The 25,743-nt window shown below is 42.1% G+C and overlaps 1 long non-coding RNA gene across 2 annotated transcripts; it reads left to right on the plus strand.

The window, feature by feature from the left end:
• The first annotated feature begins 215 nt into the window (after positions 1–215).
• On the plus strand, positions 216–7,244 carry LOC103262678. 2 transcript variants are annotated; one of them, XR_504451.1, is made up of 5 exons: positions 216–438; positions 1,814–1,974; positions 4,654–4,949; positions 5,612–5,794; positions 7,010–7,244. It is a non-coding gene; the product is annotated as an uncharacterized LOC103262678 (long non-coding RNA). The 2 variants fall into 2 exon arrangements; XR_504450.1 differs by having other exon boundaries at positions 4,840–4,949.
• Positions 7,245–25,743: the final 18,499 nt, after the last annotated feature.

Genomic DNA, 25,743 nt, shown 5'->3' on the forward strand with positions numbered 1-25,743 from the left:
GTATATATGTTTTTGTGGGTATTATTTGTGGAAAAGTACTTTCACTTTTACCACACAGTACTACATAGCTGAGTATGTTAATTGGGTACCTTTGTGGAACTTATGATCAAATTGGACTTTGAATGTGCTCTCGGAGGAGAACTCCTTCGTTTGCAGGAGACTTACTGAAGTAGAAAGAAAGTTAAGTCAATTCAACGACTACATTTAATAATCTCACTTTTTACAGAATCAGATCAGAAGGTGGTTAAGAGGAGATGGCCCATGATGAACTGGGCCTTTGTTCAGCAGTCCAACAGTGGCAAGAAGATGGTCGATGATAAACTGGGCACTGGGCATCTCAGCGTTCAGAGTGAAGAGACTCCACCAGCCTCAAAGCCAAAACAGCTCTTTGGTGTTCCTCTCAGTGACATTTGTGACAACCTGCCAACCCCTATTCTAGTATGTCTCATTCTGATCTTCCGTAGCCCTCTTAATGAGATCATACTTGGAAGGGTGGAGTGGTCTCGTTCATATTGCACTCATAAATGGAGAAATCATTAGACAACCCCTAGTTTGGCAGAGATTTGTCAATGTTATTTTGAGTAATGAAAATCTGACTTAGGTATTGCAAGATCATAAAAGAAACACAAGAGGGAAAAATACTGATTTCAGCAAACACACCCATGTTCTTCCTCGCATGAATCAGAATAGGCTCTGAGTGCATGAATCTCTGTGAATCACCTCCCCTCACATTCTCCCGTCAGCTTCTTCCTTGAACTCTACACAAGTGTCGAGTCTCCTTTGCTTACATGTTGTTATGAGACTACTCAAGCTTACAGTTCAAAATATCTCACATGTATTTGATTTTTATTTCAAGTATTAAACATAAAAATTTATCTTTGGGCATACCTTTTTATCTTAACAGACTCTATTAAATTAAAGCCTCAGAGTTTGGCCTGTGTTATTTCAAGTGACTGCACAAAATTGTCAATGGTAACATTAAGTGTCTCATATCTCACCAAGCACTATACTAGCTATAGGGAATTTTATGTCCACTGTGAAGGAATGTATAATTTCAGGTACATGCTGGACATTACCCCAGACCTTGCATCTTTCCCAACATTTTTAGGGGATGGCAGATTATCGTTATCTCTACTCCACAAATTCATTCTTAAAAAAGTTTTAACAAAGTTGTATAGTGTGCCCAAAGTAATGCAGCAAATAAGCCACACAGTAGATAAAAATTCCTGAGCTCCCTGACTATAACACTTACTGTCTTGTCACACTACAAACAGAGGGCATGAAGATGAAGCAGAAGCAAAAACACACAAAACACTGCTGAGAAGAAAAACGTAATCAGAGAAGACTTCAGGGAGGAGATAGGTCTTCAGCCTAGTTTTCATAGAACATAGAGAATCAGGAAGTAGGAAGGGGGGCATATAATCCCTTACAAGGGAGGAAATAAGTGGAAAATGAGCATAGTGAAATGATCTCCATACTTGGGGAAGAGAATCCATATTGGAGATTAATCAGAGAAGGATTGGAAGTGGGAGAGGTCGCCTCAACAGATTCCTTAACACAGAGAAGCATCATTTCAAAGTGTAAATTCATGGGAAAGGAAAATCTGATTTAGAATGCATATGTGTATGCATATGGAATGGATCAATGATGAGAAAATACAGCGATGCCAGTGAATGTAAAATGATTCCATTCTTTAGCTCTGGCATTTTAACCCACATACTGCAGCTCTCTTGTTCAAAACTGGGGCAAGCTTGTCCTCCAGGCTTGTGAATAGGAAGTGCCATGTACTTTTCTTCCTTTTTCTTCCTTGCAGGATATGCTTTCATTTGTGAATCAAAATGGCCACTCACAAAGGGCATCTTTGGAAAATCTGCCACTCTGAAGTCATGTAGAGTTCTCAAGGATAAGCTGAATTCTGGAGCTGTAGTGGACTTGGACAATGAGTCTGCTCTTGTGGTGGCATCTGTCTTAAAGGTAGGTAGAGTTCTAGCATCATCTACACAGGGCATAACGCTGATGCTGCAGGATTGGTATAGTACAGTAATTATAGGCATAATAGATTCAGAATCAAAGAAGCTAAAAACACAGTACAAAGTCAAAATGTAAGGAAATTGTTTCCCTTGGTTGTTAAAAAGTCCCAAATGAGGACACCCCCTCGGGTCCCTTCCCACTCTGTGAGCTTTTCTGTCCTCTCAATAAACCTGGCTTTCGGGGAAACAAATGGAAACCCCGTACGTCAGGTAGACTTTCCTTTGTCATCACATACCACCCTATCTATCTTCACTCCTGAACATTCTATGCACAATAATAATAATTAGTAATAATAATAAAATACATTTTAAGATACACATACAGAATGTTTACCAAATTAAGTATCCTACATTTGTTGATGTCCCACTGCCTCCTCATGAGGACAGCATCTCCAAATTCTTATTAAACTTTGAAAATAGTTATTGACGTGTACTATAGTAAGTAAATATTTGCCTTACGATGAACCAAAAACCACTCATAGGGGTGACCAACGGTTCCATTCATTTCATCATCATTCCTTCCCTAGTCTCTTAATGTCCTTACTTTAAAAGTGGTATAGGAATGACTCCAGCATTGGTGTTTCACCTTTACGACATTGGGGTTCCTTTGTTTAAGATTTCTGTGGCTTATTCCACCACCCAGTTCTAGTTAACACAGTAACCTGCTCCTGCCATAAGCCTCTTAGATACCTGACTTTTAAAAGGGATGCGGCAGCCAACATTAGTTTGAAATTCTGAAAATGCAATTGATTTATTCAGATCAATCCCAATTGAAGTTTTGAACTAATACAAAGAAATCACAATTGTCCAGATATATTTGAACAAAGGCAAATAAGACCACAGAGAATTTTGTCCATTCGATATTGGTGCTTGTTAACAGCTCTGAACCAAAATATGATATTGTTGTAATGACCCAAAGACGTTCTTAAAGTTATCTTAGAATCTCAGTGGTGCTTGGTCTTTCCTTATACCCAATTAGTGTTCAGCCGTATGAAGACAGGCAACATTTAGTAATGGCTAATAGTGGACCACTACTATGCTCAGGCAATAGTGTTATGCACTGTGTTTGCAAATAAAAAGTTGGGTGTTGCCCTTTGTAAGTTACACGCATCCAGTAGATTTAATTTTCCAGGAAGCCTTGGAGTTACTGGTCTGTAGAGTTTACAATATTGACCTTGATAATCCCATGCCAAAAACTGGAGAGTTGGCCTAAACCAGAAATGAATATGTTATCTGGACTACATGGAATTTGCATTTGAGTTGTCTGTAAGTAGTGGTCCAACAGAAAGTACCCATTGGTATATTCTGCTTGGGTCAAGTTCTGGCTTTACACCCAGTCCCAAAAAGGAATCTGTAGCCTAGAGTCCAGGAAACTGGGGAGAATTATCTTAGAATCTCAGTGACACTTGGTTTTTCCTTATCCCCCATTAATGTTCATTCATATGATAAATAGCAACATTTTAGTAATGGCTGACAGTAGACCACTACTCTGCTTGGACCATAGTGATACAAACTTAGGTGTGCAAATAAAAACATCAGACAAAGATGTTCCCAAACCTGGTCCCTGCAAGACCCCCTGAGTCTACGAGAGCTGGAGTGCTTCCTCCTTCCGCACACATAGGGACCACTTCATAGGAAGCAATGTACAGCTAGAACTACCATGAGCAGGTATAGGACGTGACCACAAGTGACGTCATATTCCAGGAAGGTATAAGAGGACAGAGACTCTGTTATTGCCTGTACATTTCTATCCTAGTACTCCAGACCATGCCTAACAGCTCAATCAGGAGACTGTGAACACTTACTGGATTATATGATCGTGGCCTACAGGCAATTCCTGAACTAGTTACTATTAAGTTTTTAACTGTTTAGTGACACCAATGGAAACAATGGTGTGCCATTGTAGCTAGAAAGGTGATGTGACAACTTTCCCTCATTCTTGCATGCATGCACAGACACATACACACACACACACACACATACACAGGAAGCTTCATCAATCCTAATAGACCAGATTTTATGATATTAAATCTTGTTCATCAGTCATGCAAAGTGACACATTTTTCAGACCACCACTTAGGAATTTTACATTTGCAATATGCCTCTAGCAATGATATGCAGAGGCCTGAAGTTGTGATGTGTCTAAATTTGGATTAGGCTTTCTTTTGAGGAGAATGTATATGTTTCAACCCAGGGGTTATAAGTAGTAACATGTAGTTACTCATTGCGGGTATGGATATATATACAGCAAGGTATTAATTTCAAAGTGTTGAAGTTGTATACAGTTCAAAGAAACGACAAGTTAACCTATTGTGAGAGCTTTCTCCCAAAAAGCATACACAGCCCAAATCAGATGACTCAGTCTTCCCTCACAAAGTGCATGTAGTTCCATTGTTTCCCAAGTTTTCCTGCTAGAAATTAAAGGCACTGTGTCTCAGTAAACAAACAAAATGTACACTTTTTTTTTCATTGCAAAAAGTAATAGGTTTGAGCATGATTTATCAGTAGACCTTGTCAATTTGTACTATTTTGCTAAAATGTACATAAAAAAGAAGTTTCAGACCCTAGAAGAAGACTTTATCTTCATTCCCACCACTGCCTAGACTCTGCTTTTTTCTTTTAGTTGAAGTTGGAGAAAACCCAAGCACTTGCTTCTGAGTGTGCAAGTCAGGAAACCTTGGAGTCAAGCACTTTGTAGGTCGCAGTTTGGGAAGCTACGAAGAACAGAGAACCTAAAGTAAATTTCCTAATGAAATGTTTTTATCTGGTATATATTGACAATAAGAGTATGTTTTTTAATCCCTGAAAGGATTTTATTCGCAACATCCCAGGAAATATATTTCCGACAAAAGTCCATGATAAATGGCTTGATGTGATTGATCAGCGGGACAAGGAGGAGAAAACAACTGCAATCCAGAGGTAATGATGCAATAATTACTTTGGTCATAGCTAAAAAATGTAACCATCCTAAATTTAAAACAAATTAGCCTATATTTTATAGCACTATTGACTGAAATAATGACCAATGCCAAAGGGTCTCATTTGGTCACACATGGAGGCCAGTTTAAAAATAGATATATGCCTTAGTATGGTCATTAAATTCAATTTTTTCTCTTCATTTTATTAATATGAAATTCTTGACCATTGTACACATTCTGAATATATGCCATTGATAGGAGATGAAACCGATTGGTCCAAGAAAAAAAAATGGAGGACCAATCTATTGGTATGATTTTCACTTTTTCAAGAGGCAGCATTCATATATTGCTACATTAAAAAGGAAGTGAGCCCTTTCAAATGATAACTTCAATATCATCAATATCATTAATAACTTTTTTAACACATTCTAAAATGTTACAGGGTATTTTAATGTTCTATTTGATAATAACAATTTCCTTCCGTGTTAAACACTTTGCACTGGTTTCAGGGAAATAGTTTAAGACATATTTATTTATTGTTTTGTATATTAATTGCATTGTGTACATGGTATACGTAAAAAGTACTCTGTTGTTTGCATTCTCTGTATTTGCAACTTGCTCAGTAAAATTACTTGCTTTAGGATTGCATTTTACTTTATATAGACTCTTTGACCAGCTTCCAAAAAGCAAGGCTCTACTCCTGAGATGCCTGATAGGAGTACTGTACATCAAACAAAAGTCTTCAATCAGATGACTGCGTACAACCTAGCAGTTTGCATTGCCCCCAGCATTCTTGGGCCACCTACTTCCTGCAGCTCTGAAATAGAAAAAAAGCTTACAAAACAGGTAATGAGATCTCTTATTTTTACATCCTAGGGAGAAGAATCCCCACATTAAATAGGAAATTTCAGGATGTTAATTCTGAGGAAGCATTTTTTAAAGGTGTACACATCAATTACACTTCTGGAGTGGCAGAGTCATTTATCCTGTCCTGGGAAGGGTGGTTGGTAATGAGAATGAAGGTTGTTAAGCAGGAAATGGGGAGCAGTGAGTCACTTCTCCTTTCCCATTTAGGCAGTAGCACACTAGATTGTCTAAAGCATATTGAGATAAGAAGTAGTGTGATAAGATAGAAAGGACCTGGGCTTTGGAGCATGAGCCATGGAATTCAACTTTTGGTCTCCCCATTGAAGGATGTGGTTACACCAATGGCACACAAACATTCCAAGCCACAGTTTCCTCAGCTGAACCATGGCAGTGGTGACCATGGCCCTCTATTTGGTCATAACTGACACTTCACAGGTGGTTGAGGTCATGTGAGCACCCCTGGCACCACATAGATAACCTTTCTTTGTCCATTGTGACAATTGGCATCCCCAGAAATGCTTGCCACGCTTCATCTCTGCTAACTGAGTGAGTTTAAATGACTCCACAATCTTCTACCAGAGCTACAGTATCTCCAGCACAATCACATCATTTTGCCAAGCTCATCCAGAGAGTATTCCTGAGACCAGGCTCTCCCCAATGCATGGGATTTTACTGCCATTTTTCAGCTCCTTCCTTTCTTCACAAAAGACCCACAGAGATTCTCTGCTTCCTAAGTTTAAGATACTTCACTTAAGAAGTGAATTTCACAAGTTTTTGCCTACTGGGTGCTTTATACATTGTAACTGGAGGGATTCATATAGTCATCTCAAGTATCTATGTGGGTTATATCAAAATTATACTACTTTTTAAAATGTGTCCATTGATATAAAAAAATTATAGTTATTCATGTGGGCTTCAATTTATAACTTTAGTTGATAAATATTTTACTATTTATGTTCCAATGCTATTGAAAGTATTATAGTGGTTTCTTACAAAAAAATTTTCTATATTTGTATAACAACTCTGAATTTTTCTCAGAATTATGAATGTCATGTTTCTGTTAGCTCCGAGATTCATATATGAAATATGATTCATAACTATGTCAACTGAAGAGAGCACCCCTCTTCAGTTGACATAGTTATATTTTATGTTATGTCATTTGTATTTTATAGCGTTTGTCTTTTTGTGTTACAGGTTGCTCTTGTAGAGTTCCTGACTGAAAACAACCTCTCAATATTTGAAGAAGACATCACTTTCTTTTTTGAGAAAAGCACAATATGTTATAATGGAGAGAATGCTGCAGGAGAGGTGTCTTCTACAGACACAGCTCCCGTCTAGGAGGCTTTATGTGAGGTGGATTGTGGAGATATGACTGCCAGAGAGGCAACATGAACTCTCTTATACCAAATAAAGTCCATTATAAAATGTACAACACAGCCTGAAACTATTTTCAAGAAAATACAGGACTCAATGTCTACTTTGCTTTCTGACTTTGTCACTAGAGTAGCTGGGTGTATAGCTTTATATCATGGGATAGACCATTCTACAGGTGAGATGGCCTCTGCTGACATGGCTTCTGGAGACATGCCTTCTGATGAAGTGGCCTCAGGTGAGGTAGCTTCCTGCCAGATGGCTTCTGGATACATGGTTTTCTGTGTGGTGGTTTCTAGGTACATGGCTTTCTGCGAGGTGGCTTCCAGAGACATGGCTTCAGGTGAGGTATTTTCAGGCAAGGTGGCCTCAGATAAAGTGGTTTCAGGCGTGTGCTGTAGGATCAGCTAACTGATTCCATGTGGCTGTTCCTCATCTCTGCTATGTACCCTGCAATCTGTCCATCAAGCTTCCAAGTGAATGTCCTGATTTTTTCTCTTTTGTGCTGTCTCAGCAAGGGGCAGTATGCAGAAGCCATCTCCATTTTATTTAACAACAGACATTTATTTAGCACCTACTATGATGAGATCATGGTGCCTGGGCAGATGAGGAATCATGAAGTAGGCCTGGTATCACTCTTAGAAGCCAAACCCAGGCTCAGCTCACTGTGAAGTTCTCAATAAATATTGCTAATCAATAGACTACTATCAAAAACACAAAAAGAGATTTTCATTGTAGAGATACAATTTCTACTGGCAATTTACATGATATGAAGTGCAGAAATCATCATTTCATGATGGCCATAGAGTCTTTATATTTCTCTTCCATACCTCAAGACTGAGAAGATTTGCTCTTTAACATGACATAAATATCAGAATGACTTAAATAAACATGAAATAGGGATCAAATAAATATATTTCATTGACCCGAATAATCTACTAAACATGACTTTTAAAAATGTAATATTTGAAATATATTGAACAAAAAAATCAGTCTGCTGTTTTTGAATAAAAATCTTTGTTCCAAAGTGTAAAGAGAGAGGGAAAAAATCCTCTAAGAAATGTGAGATTCTATGAGAACCTTTGCACATTCAAATTCACTGTAAGGAGCTGCAGGTTCTGGCTTATTTTATTCTTTGGAGCTGTTTTCACCACAGGCTCTTTTCTTCTTTTCTTTTCCCGATGAAATCAGATAGCAAGAAGAATGTCAAGGCAGGTGTTTGTAATCTTCCTTTCTTTTAGTGGATTTGTTGCTCTAAGAATAAAATCCTCACGTGGCTGAAGGAAGACAGACCTAGGCTGGACAAGAACTGATTCCCTAGACACACCCCTAAAGATGTCCCTCTAATCTATCAGGAATTGCTCCTGGGCCATTCCTTGGTCTCTCTCTCTCTCTCTCTCTCTCTCTCTCAACATGGTCTCATGGTCTTGCTCTGTCATCCAGGCTGGAGTACAGTGGTGCAATCATAAGTAACCACAGCCTACAACTTTTGGCCTAAGCAATCCTCCTGCCTCACCTCCTGAGTAGCTGGAACTGCAAACATGTACCACCACACCTGACTAATTTTTTTAATTTTTTGTAGAGACAGGGTCTCTCTGTGTTTCTCAGGCTGGTCTTGAACTCCTGGCCTCATGTGCTCCTCCCAATTGAGCTTCCCAAAGTGCTAGAATTACAGTCATGAGCCACCGTGCCCAGCCAGGTTTTTCTTTGGAATCAGCTAAACCCAGGGGGCAGATTAGGGATGCTGGATGATCTCTGCTTAAAGGCAGGACAGAAAGCAGAGGTGGGGTTAAGGGTTAAGTGGTTCGAGTTGGTGTTTCTGTTTCCCAATCTAGGCCAGGGAACATCCTTAGGGCAGCGACTGTGTCTTCTTTGATTCCCCAGGGACCATCCCATAGTGTCTAATGTACAGTAGATACTCAGTAAATGCTGCTTGATTACATGAACTAGTGTGGTTATGTTGCTGAGGACATAGATTTCTTTTTTTGGTCTTTGTGTATCTAAAAGGCATCAACTCCCCTTCTCTTTATAGAATGAAAAGAAACTTTATTAATAAATCCTTTTATAGCTAAAGTATTGTGCTGACGGTATGATGTGTGGAAAGAAACTTTAAATATTAAGGATTTTTTTAATATTGGCAAAATAAATTAAATTAAACATAAATTCACCAGTCAGTGGGAAAGAAAAACCAAGGGTCTGATTTTATAGTCAAAGAGACATTTGCCTCAAGGCCCCTTCAGTTGGACTTTTCCTGAATTCCAACCCCATTTAACCTCCTGTTGAATGGTTGTCTCGTTAGCAAAATCTAGAGGGTGAAACCCACAGTTTCCTTCCCTTTCTGTGATACTCTAGGGGCCATTCTGAGCTACAAACACGTGTTCTGCTTCTTCCTGAAAGCCCTCTGAACAGACAGGAAGTGGTATTAGCAATGACCACTGCCTAGAGCCTGCAACTGAAACCACCTATGTCAAATTAGCATAGGGCCACAAGGTAAAAGCTGTAGAGGACACCCCAGCTCCACAAAGTTTCAGCTATGGTTAGAAATTAACAAATCTGTTGTTTCTAAGCTTGCTTTCACTTCAATAGTGAACAATTGATTGTCTTCATGTCCTGACCCCTGCAGGAACAGGGGGAAGCTGCTTGAGAGGCTGATAAACATACTTTCCCTTAAACAATGAACCCGAGGTCACACAGATCTTGATGGCATCCTGAAGTTTGATAGGCCAAAGGGAGAGAGTAGTTTTCATCCCTGGTGAACTCACTTTCTGCATAACTTATCCTGTAATAGCTTACTGCCCAGGGGTCAGTAGCCAATGGTCATGAAACTTCCTTTATAGATAGCATCTGTTATAAAACCTAAGAATGGTGTTTGAGATGTTTTTCAGTCTTTACACTCTGATGGACCCATGGCCCCAGCTGGCCCTGGGATACATGCCAAGGAGCTGGCTCTACCGTTCTGTGATGCCCCCTCCCAGAAACTGGCTCTGTGCATAAAGACAGTGCCAATACCTCCCTATGATTTCATCCTCAACCAATCTGCTGCACCCATTCCCTAGCCCCTGTCCACCAAATTACTCCTTAAAACATCCTAGCTTAAAACTCTAGGAGGTGGATTTAAGAAATGTCTCCCATCCTCTTTGCTCAGCTGCTTTCTGCTTTGTGATGTTAAACTTTCTCTACTGTTAACAACTGCACTAGTCTTGGTTTTTCTGGGCAGCAAACCTAACGCAGTCAGGCTGTAACACAGCTAATCCTCCTCAAACAAGCACCTCCTTGGGCTTCTTCTCCAACATGGCAGCAGCCATGCCCATGGCCGATCCAATCCCACCACTGCCAGCCCCACTCAGGGTGGGCATGTCTGTCCAATAAAAGTTATTTCCTTTCACCTTTGTCTTTGCTAGAAGGACCACACTTTTGTTGGATAGGGTTCCCTCTACTCCATGTTCAGGGAAGGTGACCCTGGGGTAGCTATTGATCGGTCTAGGCCAGGGTTTGGTGAACTTTTTCTGTAAATTTCCTTAGAATATTATTTAAATATTCTGTAAATATTTCCAGCTTAGTGGTCTAGATAGCTTTTGTCACAACTACTCAACTCGAAGCTATTGTAGTGTAAAGTTAGTCACAGACATAGGAAGAAGTCTGCTAAGAGGTTGTTCTCTGACAAAAAGGAGAGCCTTCCCTTCCTTTTCTTTTCTTTTCTTTCTTTTTTTTTTTGGAGTTGGGGATCACTCTGTCACCCAGGCTGGAGTGCAGTGGCATGATCACAGCTCACCACAGCCTTGCCCTCCTGGACTCAGACAGTCCTTCTCCCTCAGTCTCCCAAGTAGCTGGGACTGTAGGTGTCACCACCACACCTGGCTAATTTAAACATTTTTTTGGTCTCACTAACTTGTCCATGTTGATCTCAAACTCCTGTGCTCAAGCAGTCCTCTTGCCTCGGCTTCCCAAAGTGCTGGGATTACAGGCATGAACCGTCATGCCCAGTTCCCTTCTCGACTTGAAAGGAGTTGCATAAAGATGTGAGGCCTGGAGGTATGGTAGCCATTTGCAGTCATGTGAGACAAGCCTGAGGATGAAAACCCAAACTGTGGATGATGGGATAGAAATAGGGAGGCCACATGCATCCTTAATTCATGCCACTGAATTAACTAAACTTAGAACGGCCTACCTCCTGACTTTCTGTTGTGAAAATAGCCCTGTGTTGCTTAAGATATTTTCAGTTTGATTTCTGTTTGATTTGCAACCAAGAGCACTAACCAATAGAACCACTGCAGATTCCGGCTTCTTGATTATTTTATCACCACGGGCTGCCTTCATCATGGAAGCTGCCCCATTCTGTGGTCCAGCTGCTGCCCACCCTGCCCCTTCTGCAGCTGCCCCTCCATTCTAGCTTTGGCCCAGCCAGCCCTGCTTCTCTGTCTCACCATCAGTCTTCAGCACCCTCCACCTAGCTACCTAGCCTGTTGCCCTCCTTCCTCAAAGGACAGGGATTTTCCTCCAAAGGTCCATCAGTCAGGGCACCTGCAGATGTAAGTGACAGAAAATCCAACCCAAAATAGATGAAACATTTTTAAAAATGGATTTTGAATCCATGTGAATTGATCAGGTCACAGAGCTCAGCTGCACTGGGTCAGTCCAGCTTATCCGTGGGCTCAAACACAGCCATCAGGACTCAGGCTCTCTCCCGTTTCCAGCTGGGCTTTCCTCGGAATGCTGACCCTTCTCTCAGGCACACCGCCCCCTCGTGGCTGCATGATCGCTGCCAACAGTCCAATACTCGCACCTTGTTTTCTTGAGAAACTAGTTAGAGCCTCCCATCTTAACAGTTTCCGTAAGTATCCCTCATTTAGACTTACTGGCTCTGATTGGGTCACATACTTGATCGTGTTATTGTGGCCAGGGGTACAGTGCTCTGTCCAACCTGAGTGATTTACCTGTTCATGTAGCTGGGAGTGGCATCAGCTCCATCTGATCTAGATGAAGGTGTGTATCTATCAGGGGTCCAGCAGGAGACAGATGGCGGGCTCAAACGGGATAACCTGAAGAGAGTTTAATAAAGAGACTATTTTAAAAGGCAAGGGCATGATAAGAGAATACAGCCATAGTGGTGTAGTGTGCTAGGGTTAGCATCAGTGAAGGGGCTGTTACCATCCTGAGGCATAAGAGAACAAGGGAAGAGAGTGGTCATAGGAGTCCAGAGAAGGCCAGTGTAGAGGGTGAGCCTTCTGATGGGAACTATAATTTTAAGCAGGTTGCTATAGCCAACCCCAAAGGTCCTGGCAGAGAAGTCAGAATGGGAGGGGGACAAATTTGCTGATCCCACTTTCTTCCCAGGCACCTTCCAGCACAATCCATTGGTCAAAGCCAACCAGAAGTTAGAGAACAAGGGGATTCATTGATACAATTTGTATAATTTGGCTTCCAAGGTTTAGAAAATGTGTAGAAAAGGCACAGTTGAGACTGGAGGAGCAAATAGAAGATACCCAGCCTCGGGCTTCCCAAGGAAAACAAAGGAGCTCACACAAATGAATGAGGATTGACAGGCATTATTAAAAAAAACAACAAAACCTTCACTACAATAACATATTTTGCCTTTTCAACACAAGGCTAATGGCCTACTAGTTGAGGAGAAAGATTGCATCTAGAGCTCAGTGTCCCTGGGATTCTTCCTCCCAAGCCAATCTTTGACTTACCAACACCTCATTCTCTCTCATGGCTTGATTCGGTCTCATTCACCCTTACTTTTGCAGTTTTTCGTGCTCACAGTGTTTACCCGTCACTTGACACTCTCAATTTTTTTCCTATTTTCAGACTGCCACCTTCTCCTAAACAGTGTTCAGTTCTGGCTAAACTCTTAACAGTTCTCCTCCACTTGGCCTAAGAATTTCAGTCTATTTTTCAGACCCTAGCCCAGCAGCAGCCATGTTGGGCATGGCCTAGGCATCCCCTCTGGAGGGCTGAGTTCCAGCCACTGACTGGCCTCTGTGACACATATTGTTTGGCCCACAAAATATGTCTTCGCCCTGGATTCTCCATGTCATTGCCATGCCAGCTTTTGGGTGAACCCAACCTTTTGGCTGATGGAAGCAGAAAGAGAGACAGCAGTCTAAGCAACAGGTAGCCTGCGTTGCTCCAATGATAGGTTCATTTACATAAGACACCAAGAAAGGGAGCTTCTTCTATTCCTTGGTCCAAGTGTTCTTCCAGGCAATGTTGATGAAGAGGGAAGAAGTGACCAAGTAAATAGGCAATGATGTGGTTCAGTAAGGAAAAATGTGCTCCTTACTGAATTGAACCAAGTCCATGGGAGGAATAAGTTTCTTACCTGGGAGCTCTGTGAGGTTTTGGTGATCTATATATTTTATCTCTGAATTTACTAACTTCATTTATTCTTTTTCTACTTGTTTTATTTTTGCTAACTCGCTAAATTAATGATTTTCCTTCCTCCTACAGAACCTATATTTCCCTCTGATCAATAATGAACCTTCAACAATCACTCTTTCAGATTTAAAGTTTGCTTATAAAGAAGAAACTTCTGGGCCAGGTGCAGTGGCTCATGCCTGTAATCCCAGCAATTTGGGAGGCCCAGGCAGGAGGATCGCTTGAGTCCAGGAGTTCAAGACCAGCCTGGGCAACATAGTGAAACCCTGTCTCTACCAAAAAAAAAAAAATCAAAAATTAGCCAGGCATGGTTGTGCACCTGTAGTCCAGCTATTTGGGAGGCTGCGGTGGAAGGATTGCCTGAGCCCAGGAGGTCGGGGCTGCAGTGAGTTGTGATTGTGTCACTGCACTCCAGCCTGGACAACAGAGTAAGACCCTGACTAAAAAGAAAAAAACAAAAAAGCTTCTGCTAAATCCCCATGGTTTTGACCAAGTCCAGCCCCCACCTTTCCCCAGTAACCAGTTCTCTCTCCTGAACAAGTTTCTATCTTTCATGCCCTTCACACCGAAGTGTGTTCTCTGCCTCCTTTTCAAGGAACCAGTTTTACCTTCCCTCCTTTAATCTAGTTTCTTCATCCCAATTGCTGAAAATTCCATGCTCCTTCCAGAGTGTCTCCAAGTGCCCTAGTAGTCTTCAGAGGAACTAGAACCGTTCTGTGACAACTCAGGGCAGCTGAGGTTAAATGTAGATTAGATTCATTTAGTCCGCCTCTTTTTTCCTGCTTGGAAAGGGTGCCAGACTCACGGTTGTTCCTGCATGTAATCACTACTCTTCTGCATTAGTTAGAACACTCTGTGTGGCCTTAAGTGTGGCTTTCCCAGGCCAGTCTACAGGAGCGGGGAGACAGAAGATGTTTGCACTTGCAAAAATATCCTGCCTTTAATAACCCGTTTGCACTGTAAATGCAAATGGTATATTAAACTCAGTAGCAGAATGGCAAGATAGTTCCATAGTTATTTGGTAGCACGATGAAACAATGTTAGCAAGATCCCCGCTGGGCACTTGTGTGGCACTTAACATTTCTGAAGGCTGTGACAGGCAGCAATTCACTGTGAGTCTTTTCACGTGCTCTCTCTGGCCCAATAGTGCCTTTCACATGCTCTCTCTGGCCCAATAGTGCTCTTCTTTTCCTTTGTCCAATCTTTATCCTCTTGACTTTTCCCCCCTCCTCCTCTCTCTTGTCTAGTTCTTTCTTCCTGCTAAACACAATGGCAGAGGAGTGCATAAATTAGATGACAATAGAAAGAGACATTCTGGTCTATTTTTGTTTAGCTCATCCAGGAGATCTGCTCTTAATATTTCCTGTTTCCACATCAGAATGCTCTTAAACTAAACTTGCATGCCCAAGAATTTCATTCACTCAATAGGCACTTGTAATGATACAGTCCCGAGAAAGAAAGTTCTGGGGGTTGTATAAATGCATGCTAAAATGAGGAAATTGAATGTTCCATGCCCCCCAAGGATGAAAACCAAAAATAGCTTTACCTAGAGGTGGTTTTTTTTGTTTTTGTTTTGAGTTGGAGTTTCATTCTGTCACCCAGGCTGGAGTGCATGGCACGCTCACGGCCACTCCAGCGTCGACCTGCTGGGCTCCGGCCATCCTTCTGCCTCAGCCTTCCAAGTAACCAGAACTACAGGCGTGAGCTACCATGCCTGGCTAATTTTTTGATTTATTGTAGAGGTGAGGTCTCGCCAAGTTGCCCAGACTGTTCTCGAACGGTGGTCTCAGGCAGTCGGCTCACCTTGGCCTCCCAAAGTGCTAGAATTACAGTCCTGAGCCACTGCACCCGGCCTAAAGGTCTTATTATCAAGAGGAAGAAGCACAGCCTTATGGGGGCTGATCCTTTCCAGGTCAGGCAAAGCTGTGCCACGCACCTGTCCTGGGATCTTGGTGCCTAATCCTGTGCTTTTGCTGAAGCTGGTCATCTTAGATGAGGTAGGGGCAATATTACAACCAAAGAAAGAAATCTGCTGATGGGAGGAAGACGGTGCTCACATTAATCAGTATGCACAGGTGGTTGAACAGCAGGTTCCTAGATACTGTGTCACTACAGGAGCTGGGAGACAGAAGATGTTTGCACTTGCAAAAATATCCTGCCTTTAATAACACGTTTGCACTGTAAATGCAAATGGTATATTAAACTCAGTAGCGGAATGGCAAGATAGTTCCATAGTTATTTGGTAGCACGATGAAACAATGTTAGCAAGACCCCTGCTGGGCGCTTGTGTGGCACTTAACATTTCCAAAGGCTGTGACAGGCAGCAATTCACTGTGAGGCTTTTCACATGCTCTCTCTGGCCCAATAGTGCCTTAGAAGCATGTCCTGTAAATAACTCTTTTCATGTATGCCTTCATGCAGTAGCAAGCTTGGTCTCTATGCTCAACTGACAGTTTGTAAAGGTGCTGTGACCTAAAGGAAGTCAAATTATGAACTAGTTAGCAAACTAGAGATGAACAACCCTTAGCTTGAGACACTAACCTCTGCTGATAGAGAGTAAATAATATTAAATTTCCTTCCTGGTTTTCACTTTTCTGTGTATGTTTCTTTTCTACATACTCCATCAATGAAGCCTCAGAGAACACAAAGTCTTTAATCAGATTTTATAAATGCACATGTGCTGACTGTAAATAATAACAAAAATTATCGGGCCCCAAACATTTTTATCTTTGCTCCCCTCCCCCAGACGGTATAATCCATACTACTGTTGAAATATGTAAAAGCAATCTAGCCCACAAATGACTTATTGCACATTTGTATCGGCTCAAGACGTGTGTTTCTTTTGAGGATGATGCTCCGAATTCCTCTGGGTTATTTTTCATAATCTAATGTGGTCTTCTTTCTCTGGGTTGAACAACTGCACTCATATTTATTGTCCTCTTCTAGGAAAATTGTTCTAAATTAAAAACAAATATGGTGGATAAGCCTGAAGAAATTGACTTTCACATTGTCTTTATGCTGAAAAATTGTATTAAAAATATTTAAATAAGTGCACTTCAATTCTATGTTACTGAGGCTGTGCTACACACAAAGCAGGTGTGAGGTGTAGGGACACCAGGATGAGTAAAATGCGATACCTGCATTACAGATTTCACAGCCTATCTGGGTAAGGAAAAATGTAGGAGTGGATAAAGTATAATAGTGTTTAAAGCAGACATGTGCATTATATGTATACACAAACACACACACACACACACACACACACACACACACACACATACACACAGATGTAAAGATGCAGCAGTAAGAAGGTGCATGGCTAATCTTTGCCTTAGCTCTCCCAACGCTCCTGGAGCCCAAGGATTCCAGCACAGTAGAAAGTCAATGTGCAGTAAGCTCTTGCGAATACACGAATGCAGGCATGAATGAGGGAGTTCAGGGAAGATACCACTGACCCCAAAAATGGGCAGTTCTGAGAAACTGATCTAGCTAAAGTATGACACCTGACAGGGGCAGTTGCTGAGCTACTGAGTTTGGGAAAGGGAGAGACGCTAGGTCTTAGAACTCCAACTGTGTTTCTCACTGGCATGAAGCTCCTGACCGTGAGAAAATAATCAGTAGAAAAACATCAGAATCTGAAATGGACATTAGAGACCATCTAATCCAGCCCCAAGACATTAAAATGAAAGGCTCAAACTTTCATGGACTTCAGATTCTGTGTCCAGCAGTGGTCTCCCCACAATCAGTGTGGAATAATCTATCACAGCAGGCCCCTCCACTGAGAAGGAAGACCTCCGTGGAGGGAAAGCTGAGGCTGGTAGGCAAGCAGATAGGCTGCTGGTCTATGGAGCTGGGCTGCAGTGAATTTGGCAGTCATTCTGTTTTTTCCTCAGCTTCTTGCTGGAAGAGAAACTCTCTTGAGCCCTGTTCCCATCACAGTAAAGGAATGGCTTTCACAGCCTGATACATAGAGACAAGCCTGCCTCAGTCCTTCTGGAAGAAGAAGGGCTTTTGTGGGACTTCAGCAGCCCTGTGGGTCCTTTCTCCCCTGCTTCACCAGGGCCATTGGATGCTAGTTTCCAACTCAGCCCTTCCAACTCTTACAGGAAATTCCTAGAGACTAATTAATCTGGCTACTAAGTGTTTAGCAGCTCAGCTCTGAAGTCCTTCTTTGAATTCTAAAGGAATCAGCAGGGTCTCCTGGGCCTCTATTCCCAGAATTTCTTCACAGCTTTGGCTGGGTGAGAGACATGGGTGGGATCAATTTCCCCACTTGAAACATGCTTTGATCATTGCTATTCTCACCCCAGAATTCTCCAGCAACAGGTATCCTGAGTTAGATATTCTTGCCACATCCAGTAGTTCTTAAATGTTAGCATGCATCAGAATCACCCATAGGGTTTGTGGAACTGCAGATTGCTGGGTTCCACCCCCAGTTTCTGGTAGAGATCCAAGATGGAGCCTGAGAATGTGCATTTCCAATAAGGTGCCAGATGATGCTTGTGTGCCATGACCCATACTTTGGGAACCACTAACTAAAAATCAGATGATGTGGCATATTTTGTTTTGGAAACAACTTTTTCTCTGCCCTCCTATACTTCAAAATTACCATGAATTCCTGAATCAGAAATCAGGCCCCATATATTTCCCATCTGCCAACAAGTACTTCCCTGCCCTCCTACACCTGAAAATTGCCTTCTGTCCTTTTCCTTGGGAGCATACTCATTTCATCGATTAATTACTGTTCAATCTATGTATCACTATAACAATTATGCTCCTGGCGTCATGAGACATTCCTAATACAGATTAGTTTGTCTTCTGCCTTTTTTATCTAAACCAAAATCTTTTTTATGGTCCCCAGGCCCAGATGCATGTGTAATAGAAGCAATACAACAAAGCCCAGAGAACAAAGGCAGTTTTATTTCCTAAGAAAAAGGTGCTTCATTTGAAAACTTAACACATGCTTTAGATACAAAAATGGAGACTTGCTCCTATGGAGGGATGGCAAATTTCCTGCTAGCATTTTAACAGGCTCCATTAGTGAGGACAGTTTTCCCCTCGAGAAGGTTAGGAATTGGTGCCAACATTAATTAAGGAATAAAGGCGAGTGAATCTTTTCCTCTGTTGAATAGAATCTATTCTGTGTGACCTCACCTGGTCTAGTAATACCAGACAAAGTGTGCTGTGGCTTTCCCACTGGTGCCCTGAGCCTTCCTGTGGGAGATGCCAAGGCAAGGCCACGCTGCTAACAAAGGGGTTAGACCCCCCACTCATAATGATTTTTTACACTTTGGACGACATCTGAAGAAGGAAGGATGATTCCTGGGAAATATTTCAGAGCTCACAAAAGGACACAATTAGAGTCCAGTCATTTGGGGACCCCAAATGGTCGGGCTGGGGTGGAAATAGAGAGGCACGTGATCCATTCTGGGTGTTACCAGACACCAAAAGCTACAGTTATCTGCAGGTGGCATGGGCTAGGGTGGAAACAACAGAGCAGATGCTAGAAGGAATTTGAAATGTAGATTGAACATGGAAGAGAATGTCTTTAAGAGAAATAAATGACAGAGGATTGTGAAGAGTTATGATGGCTCCAATAAAAAATAGGTTTAATGGCCAGGCACAGTGGTTCATGCCTATAATCCCAGCACTTTAGGAGGCTAAGGCAGGAGGGTTGCTTGAGGCCAGGAGTTGGAGACCAGCCTAGGCAACATAGTAAGACGCTGTATCTACAATTTCAAAAAGTAGGTTTAAGAGTGAGTGCCCCCTGCAGACAGCATGGATGGAGGACCCCCTAAACTCACCTCGAAAAGATCTCAGAAAGCTAATGTTTCACTTTGGTGAGGATATGCCCTCTTTGATACCAATATGGACAGGAAATTTATATGAAGAGTGAATGGTACCTTCCTAACAATCACCCCTTAGCACCCAAAATAAACTGGAATCTTGCAATGGAGTAAGAAAAGGATTTAGATTAAGGTTAGAGCCAGCCAGGACCTTGAGGAAATGGTGCTGTCTAGGGGTGGAACCACAGTGACAGGGTGTCAGATCAGCATCTGCTATGGTCTGAATATTTGTGTCTCCCCCAAAATTAATAGGTTGAAACCTAATCTCTAATGTAATAGTATTAAGAGGTGGAACCTTTAGGAGGTAATTCAGTCATGAGGGTAGAGATCTTGTAAGGGATTTGTCCCTTATAAAAGAGGCCCGAGGAGCTTATTTGCCTCTTCCACCACATGAAGACACAGCTAGATGTTACCATCTATGAGGAATGGGCTTCACCAGATACTGAATCTGCTGTTGCCTTGATCTTGGATTTCTCAACCTACAGAACTGTGGGAAATAAATAGGTGCTATTCATGAGCTCTCCGGTTTATGGTATTTTGTTAGAGTAGACCAAGTGACCTAAGACAGCATCTTTTTTGCTAGGCCTGGACTAATCATGAATGCTGGAATTGTCATCATCCAGAGTTGCCCTACCCACCCAGTTTAGCTCTGGCAAATACAAAGAACAGGGATCCACTAAAAGTCCACACTTAAAATGGCACTGCATACACACACTTCTTATATTTTTATCTGTGACATCTTACTGCTAGAACTTCTAATTCTTAAACATGATTTGGGCCTCTTTGTCAAACATTCTTTGACTGACTGTCAAATATAAAAGTAATTTCCTCTCTGGAGTTCCCTGGACATTCTACTACCCTGCCCTCCAACTGAGATCCGTAGATGATGTGAGAAACCTCCTGATCAGCAAAAGACAATTAAGATACATTAGGTCATTGTCTACTGGAGTTGGTCAACATGGAAATTGTTTCAATTAGCAGGGATTTAAAAGTTTAGGACTGTTCCTTGCCATTCCATTCTTATATATAGGAAGACAAGGTAGTTGAGTTTAATGACTCCTAATTGCTCTGTAAAGGAGGAGGCTGAGACGACATGAAAACGTAGTTGTGTACAGAAGAGGAAGGGTTTGGGGGAAGAGTAGAAATAGTCAAAATCACCATTATGGAGGATGGGAGAATGAGTAGACCACAGGGTAGAATGCGATTGCTAGGCAGTATGGAAGGCCAATTGGAGGCTGGTGATCATAGCTGTGGAGTGGAGGCAGTCCACCCATTTGTTTGGCCTTTTTTTGCAACTTCCTTCTGTTTGGACTAAAGTACTGAATATGTGCATGTTTGGATTCATCCTAACCCTAAGCTCAGTGTTGGGGTTTGGTCCTGAGGGCATCATGCAAAGGAGAAAAGAAATATAGAGTTTTGCCAACAGGGTTGTTGAAATGATGGACCTGCATATCTAAGGTGGATATTGATGGATATTGAAGAAAAGAGAGATTACATTTTGCTATAGTCTGAATGCATTCCAAAGTTCATGCGTAGTCACTTAATCACCAATGTGATAGTATTAAGAGGTATGGCCTTTAGGAGGTGATTAAATCATGAGGGCAGAGCCATCATGAATGGAATTAGCAACCTTATACATGGCTGGAAGGAGCTAGCTAGGCCCTTTCGCCTTTTCATCCCTTCCACCACATGAGGACACTGCATTTGTCCCCTCTAAAGGTTAAAGTATTCAAGGCACCATCTTGGAAGCAGACTGAGTATTCACCAGACACTGAACCTACTGATGCCTTGATCTTGGATTTCCTAGCCTCCAAAATTATGAGAAATAAATTTCTGTTGCTTAGAAAATTACCCAGTCTGAGTTATTTTGTTATAGCTGTATGAACGAACTAAGACTGATAGATAGATTGGCCCTATAGAGAGATAGTGTAAGATTATGGTTACGAGTACAGTCTGGAGCAAGACTGCCCACCTCTTATTAGCTGTGTAGCTCTGGATAAATTATTTAACCACTTGGTGTCTCAGTTTCTTTGTCTGTACAATGAGGGTAATAATAATTATCTCATAGGGTGGTTGTGAATATTTAATCATACATATACTGGGGTTTTTGCATATTAAGTACTAATAAATGTTAGATTGTTATAGCCGGACTGTGAGAAAGGAGTTGCCAACTCACAGAGAGTCAAATTTGAGTCCTTTATTAGCCGGCAGTTAAGAGCAGGCTAGTGTCACAAAGAGCTCTCGACCCCAAACAGAGTAAGCAAGGGGTTTATAAAGGCAGAAACACAAAAGCTGTACAGTTATGATTACATCTTTGGCAGAACATTTGATTTTGGTTGCACAAGGGTACAGAGAGCTATGGAATTTGTGATTAGGGAGTTTCCAAGCACCGAGGGGGAACAAGATTGTGGGCTTGTGATTATGGGAAGGTTACAACTTGTGATTATGGGAAAGTTATGCAGGGGGGTCATCTCTGGGTATGAACAGCTAAAATGGGGAAGCTGTTACAAAATGGAGTTATTTATGTTAAGCAAGCTATTACAGGCTATTATTGGTTTTACAGATAAATATTTCAAGATTATTTTGTGAGAAAACAGAGGAGTCAAAAATTAGAGATCCAGCTGACTTTGAAAATGGCTACAAGCCAGGTGTGGTGGCTCAAACCTGTAATCCCAGCACTTTGGTAGGACAGGGCAGGAGGCTAGCTTGAATCCAGGAATTCAAGACCAGCGTAGGCAATATAGTGAGACTCCATCTCTACAAAAAAAATTTAAAAAATCAGCCAGGCATGGTGGCGCGCACCTGTAGTCCCAGTTACTTGGGAGACTGGCAGAAGGATAGCCAGAGCCCAGGAGGTCGGAGCTGTGGTGAGCTGTGATTGGTCCCACTGTACTCCAGCATGGGTGACAGAGTGAGAATCCAACCTCATCCTCACCCAAAAGAAAAAGAAAATGGCTGTAATGGAAGTCGTTGAACAAGCAAACTGAAAGGAGAGCTTTTGGTCAGAGCAGGAGGGTAGGTGTGGTATGAGATGTAAAAGAGAAGTTGTCTCAAACTTGGTCTGGGACAAAGCATTTTTGGATAATTGAATTCTCAGCCTTCTTCTGGGAAGAAATTAGCATCTCTGATTAAATGCTTAGGTAAATTTACCTTAATAAAGCCTTAATAAACCTTAATAAAAATAAGACTGGCTTGGAAAACCAGTTACCTACTCACCCACCTGAAAGAAAAGAATCGATAGCCCTTTAGCCATGCATTATTTTCTTTCCCTGCCTAGATTAAAAAGCAATTTTTTTTTTTTTTTTTGAGTTGGAGTCTCACTCTGTCGCCCAGACTGGAGTGCAATGGCCGCTCCTGCCCACCGCAGCCTCGACCTGCTGGGCTCTGGTGATCCTTCCGCCTCAACCTTCCAAGTAGCCGGAATTACAGAAATGCACTATCACGCCCGGCTGATTTTTTGATTTATTGTATGAGGTCTCACTGCCCAGGCGGGTCTCGAACCCGCGGGCTCAGGCAATCCACTCACCTCAGCCTCCCAAAGGCGCGGGATTACAGGCTGAGCCACCGAGCCCGGCTAAAAAAAAAGCAATTTTTTAAAAACCATTCTCTGCCTGTAAAGTGACCCTGTCAAGAGTGAATCTCACTGTGTCTCTCCATGTTAGAGGGAACCTACCTGCAGCAAGAAACATTGACACAAACTTGTAGCAAAATTGTGTGGAAAGTTTTCTTCAACAGATAGAAGAGCTGATAAATTGGAGAATAATTGTAGTGAGAGTGGTTGAACAAACAAGTTGGAAGAGAGGATTTTGTGAAAGTTTTAGAGGCAGAACAAGTCAGGCTACGAAGGGCTTGGAATAAATGCTAAGAGAGAAGAAGTTCTGCCACCCAGGTGTGGGTTGAAAACTGAGTGTATTAACTGTAATTGGAGATTGGCTATTGACAGAAGCAGGTATAAATAGCAAAAGCCACCAGAATGTACAGTATTTCTTATTTAATGAAAGAAAGACAGGACTTCTGTAAGATTATAAAGCATAGGTGGAGACTGGAGCCAGGCCTGCCTTGGTGACATATCACAGTCATTTTCCAATCACTGGGGAGCTGGGCAGGCAGAAATCTTTCCTACTCAAGGGCCTTAACAATAATTCCTAAGATAGAATTGAAGGGAGTGTTCCTGAAAGAGAACCCCCGAGTGCTGCTCTTGAAAGGGTAGGTGGGTGTGGGATGGGTGTTCTAGAGACAGGGAGAAGAAAATGAATGAGTTGCCATCTCCTGGAGGAGGAGGGTTAATTACTCTGAACAGCCCCACCATTAATTACTCTGAAAAATAGCCCCCCATGGCAAGGGTGGAGTGTGTTTGGGTGGGAGTGACTAGAGGTCTCTATACTCTCACCTGTCCCTAACACCACCACTATTAGAAGAAATAGTACATTTGTGTAATCTCAAAGCAGGTGCCCAAGGGTTGCCTTCCAACCAAATGGCTGCTTAAACCCTTCTCGCAATAAAAATTCTGCCTTCATATCAACATGAGCCGGGGTGGGGAAGGGGATTAGGGACCAAGAGAACCATTGGACATTAAGGGAGGGGTCAAAAGAGAAAAAGGGCCTGTGTTAGTTTCCCAGGGCTCCCATCACAAATTGCCCCAAATACGCTGGCTTAAAACACCAGAAATTGACTGGGAGCATTGGCTCACGCCTGTAATTCCAACACTCTGGGGGCCAAGGCAGGAGGAATACTTGAGCCCAGGAGTTTGAGACTACTTTGAGCAACATAGTAAGACCTCATCTTTACAAAAAAATTAAAAAATTAGACAGGCATGGTGGCTTGTACCTGCAGTGCCAACCACTTAGGAGGCTGAGGCGGAAGGATCACCTGAATCCAGGAGGTGGAGACCGAGGTGAGTCATGATCATACCATGGCACTCCAGCCTGGGTGACAGAGTAAGATCCTGTCTCAAAAGCAAGACAAAACAAAAACAAAAGAACAACAACAACAAAATCAGAAATGTATTCTTTGTCACTTGCGGAGGAGGCCACAATTCCAAAACCAAGGTGTTGGTAGGGCTTTGCTTCCTCTGAAGCCTCTACAGGGAATTTTTTTTTCTTCTTCTTCTTCCAGGTTCTGGTGTCTCCGGTGTTCCATGGCATGTGGCTGCAACACTCTGATCTCTCCCTCTGTCTTCCCATGACTTTCTTTTCTGTGTGTCTCTGTGCATCCTTTTCTGTCTCCTATCACAATTTTAACCTTGATTATCTGCAACGACCCTATTTCCAAATAAGATCGCATCCGGATATTCCAAGTAGACTTGGATTTGGGGGAGAGAGGACTCAACTCACTACAAGGCTTCAGGAGGGCACCAGAGTCATCATAATTTTACTAAGAGAGCAGTTTGTGGACTAGGTCCGGAGATAGGGAACACACTGAACAGACTGGATAAGCTTCTACCTACCTGGGGACTCAGTATGGGTTGGACTATTTCACTTGAGCCCTGAGCATTCCCTATACTTCCACGATTTGCTTTACCGGCTAATAGCCATGCCATTTGTTATAAACTATACTACTTCTCCTTCCCACAGTGACATGCTTGGGTCTGGGCTTATACAAAGTGACCCAGATGCAATCATTAAGGGGAAAATGTGAAGAGTGCGACACTTTCCAACTCTGGGCTCAACATTTGGTGAGGCAAATCTCTCTATCTATGCCTTTGGTTTTCTTTGCCCAGGTGTATCTGCTTACACCTGTTTGTTTCTCACCACTTCCCTGTGGAAATGCGGGCTTCGACCTAGAAGGTAAGCGTCATGAGGGCAGAAATCAGAATGTGCTCAGTAAACATTTGTTGCATGAATAAATGGGGGGGGGGGTGATGTGTGGCAGAGAAATGGAGAGAAGGGGAAGGAATGCTTCTGGATAGGGAATCTGGCCTGGAGTTCCCTGAACTAGTGCCACAGCTAATCCTTATAACTGCATCTTCCTGATGTGTAAAAGAAGAGTAATTATGTCCATCTTGAGGATTAGAGAAGCATTTATAAAATACTCAGCACTAAGACTGATGCAGAACAGAAGCTCAGTATGTTACAGTCATGATTGTTATTGGTGGTTTGTTAATTCTAAATATCCAATCCTTCTGCTGCTATTTTGACTACTGTCAAGGAAGTCCTAAGAAAATTAAGCATATGTTCATCTTTGTCATTTGAAATTTGATGTTTTTAAGCAAAACAATATGCTGTATTGCTATTGGTATTTCCTCTTTTCTCAATCGAAAGGATGCCCAAAAGCAAACAACTAGCTACATATAGGTTGGACAACAATTTCAACCCAGTACACAAATACTCT

This window comes from Carlito syrichta, unplaced genomic scaffold, assembly GCF_000164805.1.
Source record: "Carlito syrichta isolate Samal-C Ts95f unplaced genomic scaffold, Tarsius_syrichta-2.0.1 Scaffold304596, whole genome shotgun sequence".
Classification (NCBI taxonomy): Eukaryota; Metazoa; Chordata; class Mammalia; order Primates; family Tarsiidae; genus Carlito; species Carlito syrichta.